Source organism: Pinus tabuliformis, chromosome 7 (genome assembly GCF_031772625.1).
Source record: "Pinus tabuliformis cultivar Carrire ecotype Pingquan chromosome 7, CPIR1, whole genome shotgun sequence".
Taxonomy (NCBI): domain Eukaryota; kingdom Viridiplantae; phylum Streptophyta; class Pinopsida; order Pinales; family Pinaceae; genus Pinus; species Pinus tabuliformis.
The window spans coordinates 1,492,398,261-1,492,402,462 of record NC_142293.1 but is presented as its reverse complement, the minus strand read 5'-3'; the positions used below and the strand labels follow the sequence as shown (position 1 = coordinate 1,492,402,462).

At 35.2% G+C, this 4,202-nt stretch overlaps 1 long non-coding RNA gene across 1 annotated transcript; it reads left to right on the top strand.

Moving 5' to 3' along the window:
• Positions 1-1,869: 1,869 nt before the first annotated feature.
• Positions 1,870-2,244, top strand: LOC149253482 (uncharacterized). Its single transcript, XR_016266204.1, has 2 exons — positions 1,870-2,053; positions 2,170-2,244. It is a non-coding gene; the product is annotated as an uncharacterized LOC149253482 (long non-coding RNA).
• The last annotated feature ends 1,958 nt before the right edge of the window (positions 2,245-4,202 follow it).

Below are 4,202 nucleotides of genomic sequence, written 5' to 3'. Positions count from 1 at the left end.
CATAAATTCAAGAGTACCCTTCATTTTTTCTTCACAAAAATAATTTTTAATTTTTAATTTTTTTTAATGACCATTTACATTTTTAATAGCTAGATCTTTTACCATTTTGTATACTTTTTTCCTCCTTGTTGTTAGTCCTTTCCTGTTGAGGGACTATAACATTTGGCTAGTGGTTGAGTTGCACTAACTCTACATTATTTGATAGTGTTTTTGCAATTTTGATCAATGTTTCGAGAAAATTCTTAATATTTCTATTTTTGCATAGATTCAAAAATAATGAGTAAATGTTATTTCTAATTTCCTATTCACCAGGGAAGATCTTGTGGGAGATAATTCCTCTAGTTGGGAACATTTTATTTACTCACTGTTATGTTAGTGCTCTAAGCAATGATGCAAGAATTGATGCACTTGTAGGACACTATTACGTGTGGGTGCAAGTTGTTGCAAGTTGTTTGCATAGGCCCCCAAGGGTGAACATATGTCGAATTAATATAATCACATTTTTTTATGTGGATGATGAAGTATGTGATGGAGAACTAGGGTCCTCCGATGGAGAACCAGGCCCTTTGCATAGATGAGGTCACCCTAACAGTCAAAGCATTAATGGTACTCATTAACCAATGATTTTCGTCAATATGGCTAGTACTGATTTGCCTCTTCTTTGATCAGAAAAGTTTGTTGTGAAATCTCTTACTTTAAATCATGGACGTTTTACTTAAATTCGAAATTGACATAGTTCAATTGATACAATTATGTTTCATGATTGATGTGTCTTACATGTTTTATAAATCGATATTGAGATACTATTCTATTAATATCGTGGATCACATTCTATTTTCATTAATTAAAGCTCTTTTTCCATGAAGAAGAGTATTTTCTATAATTATTCACTAAATCAATGTGCATTCAACACATATACTATGTAGACTTGCCTTTCTATTGATCAGCGTTTAATTTGCGGAAGTAATTTCAAATTCTAGATACTAATTAGTGACTTGGATACCTTGTTTACATTGTCTCATTATCCAAATAATAAATGAACATTGTTCATTGAATTAAGTAAATTAAGTAATAGTTTATAATTTCCTATGGTTTCTGCCATTTTGCGTTAAGCTAAAAAAATAACATTTCAAAACTATTATAAGTTTTTCTACACAACAAAAATTTCATTTGTAAATTTTACAATAGTCTAAAAAAACTTAAGCATTTGGAAAAATTTCAAGATCATTGCATTACCAAAAACAAAGTTTCTCGCAAATCACCATAAAACTATAATTGAATAACACTCTCTATTTGCATGTTTTATTTTCATATGGGCACAACATAATTGAAATAAGTATCAAACTTTTTAGTAAAAAAATCCTTCGAAATAGATTAAATCTAGCATCGGAGAAACACAATAACGTCCATTCACATTACTATCATTTCACAGCTTGAAATAGATTGAATATAGCGTTGAAAAAGCACAATCATGTCCATTCACATTAATATCATTTCGCTTGCAACCTAATATCTAATACGTAAATTGTACTTCCTCCACTTATTAGTCCCTGCCATCTGGCATCCGGCAGGGACTATTGTAATCGTTCAATGCCGACTTAGCATTAGTTCAATGCTTTCTCCATCTGTTATACGGCGGTTATACTAAAGTCGTGTGAGGTTTTATGTGCACATAACCAAAGTCGCATTCGGGCTTAACCTTTCTCATCTTATTTGGCCTCTTCCCGAGGCGGAAGAGGCCTGACCATGGGTTATATTGGTTTTAAGGCTGCTGCATTTTGGCTAACCGTAAAAGGGCTTGTTTTAATGTTAACATTAGTTTTGAAACATTAAATGTTGGGATGGGCAGATAGTTACAAGCAACCTATGATAAGTTCATTAGCATAAGTTCATTATCAATCGCAGGTAATTACTACAAGTGTGTTTGCATGTGTTACAGGTGGATGATGCAGCGCAGCTGTGCTCTGCTTTATAATCGTCTTCCACCTGCTCTTTTGTGCGTCGTCTTCCACCTGCTCTTTTGTGCGTCGTCTGCTTTCGTTCTGTGAACAAGGTATCGTCTTCTTAACCAAATGCATCCTCATCTATTTTGAATATATGCTTATACTGTAATGGAATCTGAGACCAAGTTGCTTAAACATCTAACTTAGCAATTGTCTAGCCTTGAAGGTTGAACGCTACGGACCTGCTGGAGAGGCTGAGAGGAAAGAGGCTCATGTTCGTCGGAGACTCCATCAGTCGTAACCAGTGGGAATCCCTGCTTTGCGTTTTGAAAACTGTAGTGCCTGAAAACAGAAAGACCTTTGGAACGAGAGGTGAAAACATAATATTTAATGCTATGTACTCGGTGCTTATTGCTCATTCTCACTGCACACAGATTTCCTATTATTTTTTTAAATTTAATATTAGCTATTAGCTAAAGTCTTCAGATTGAAAACGTCCAGGAATCCACAAATTCTGAAATCTACATTTACTCTTCTGCATTTTACTAGATATTTTTAGTTCTGCAATTAATAGAATTGGTCACTGAAGAAAAAAGGGAAATATCAACATTTTGTATTATCTCAAGTCTGCTATAAATACAGAGCGTCCACACTATATTCGCCATTCCATTAACTTTGGGACTGGAAGTTAAACAGTTAAAAAAAATGGCGGAAACACAAAGGCTCAACCATTCGGCTCTGGTCATTGGCATGTTGTTGTTAATAACGAATATTGCAGTGGCATATAATGTTGCTACTGGTAATAATAAGGATTCAATAGTTTACCTCATTCATTTCTCTATGCATGCATGGTTTCTATTGGACTTTAAAAAAAAGTATGAGGATTAATAAATTAAGTTTTCTTATCTGCATACTGCATGGAATGTACAGGTTTCCACAATTATTGCATTAATTTCAAGTATTTCTATTATACCAACAGAACATAGAATATACACAGAGGACTACAAGAACATTTTAAAGCTCAGAGGGTAATATTTCATCAGACCTTTCCATAACTTGTGAACAAGAACAACGCAATTTCCAACCGGACATTTTCCTATTCTTCATCTCAAGAAATTTTGGGCAACTTGCCTTTACTTCGCAGAGGAAAGGCCATTGAAATACTGTTGCTGGTGTTCTACGCTTGCTTTGCCATTGCTGGTGCCTTTGCTAGCCTAGACATTTTTACTGACCATCAGAATATTCCAATCCACCCTCACACAACGGGCACTTTCCAAGGGCTCCAAAAAGCATGCCATCGGCACTGGTATTACATTAAAGAGAATCTGTAAGTATAAATTTGGAATATCCTGGTGCTAAGACAACCCGCGCTCGAATTCTATGATCCGAATGGGTCTTGAACCCTGAAATCATGAATGCCAACCTGATGGATGATCCGAATGGGTCTTGAACCCTGAAATCTTGAATGCCAGGCTGATGGATGATCCGAATGGGTCCTGTTCAAAGAGAATATACCTTTATAATAATGACATTGCTGAGCTTTGCTAATAAACTGTCTGCTTCTAAGATCGCCCTCCTGGATTGATTGGTTTGCTGGTGCAGGAGACCCCGAGTATGCTTTGAGAGATGATAGCTTAGAATATCTGGTCTCATTGAATCCTAAGACCTAGTCTCAGTCTGCCATAGAAAAAAATCTGGAGCTCGTCCAAAAAGCTTGGTCGGTGCGAAACCCACTAGAAATTATAGATAGAAAATATAATGGAAGTCTGTCAAAATGCGCTATAGAAAATATAATTCGTAACGTTATGAATGACATCTGTCAAAATGCATGCGCACACACTGCGACAGATTGCCAACTTATGACATTTTGTCATCCCCAAGTGCCTATGTCTTTATTTGAAATAATTCATTGAAATCTTTGAATAAAATAGCTTTTCACTCTGACCACAAGTTTTTGGATTATCTTATTAATTTGTTTTTTTATTCTCATTTTTAAACATTACTTAACTTAATTAATCAAATACATTTGATACCACTTTAAAACGTAAAAAATAATTATAAGCTTTTAAGTGTAACGCATATTTCTAAGCGAGGAATTTGGGATCGGAAGATCGGAAGGCGGGGGCACGGAGGATTGATTCAACGATGGAATGCATGAAAAAATAACATGCAGACTGACTACTTAAACGATGTTTAAGACATGAAATAATGCTCCACGTGAGAGGATATTTATACACCGCCATCAACGAATTATGTGTA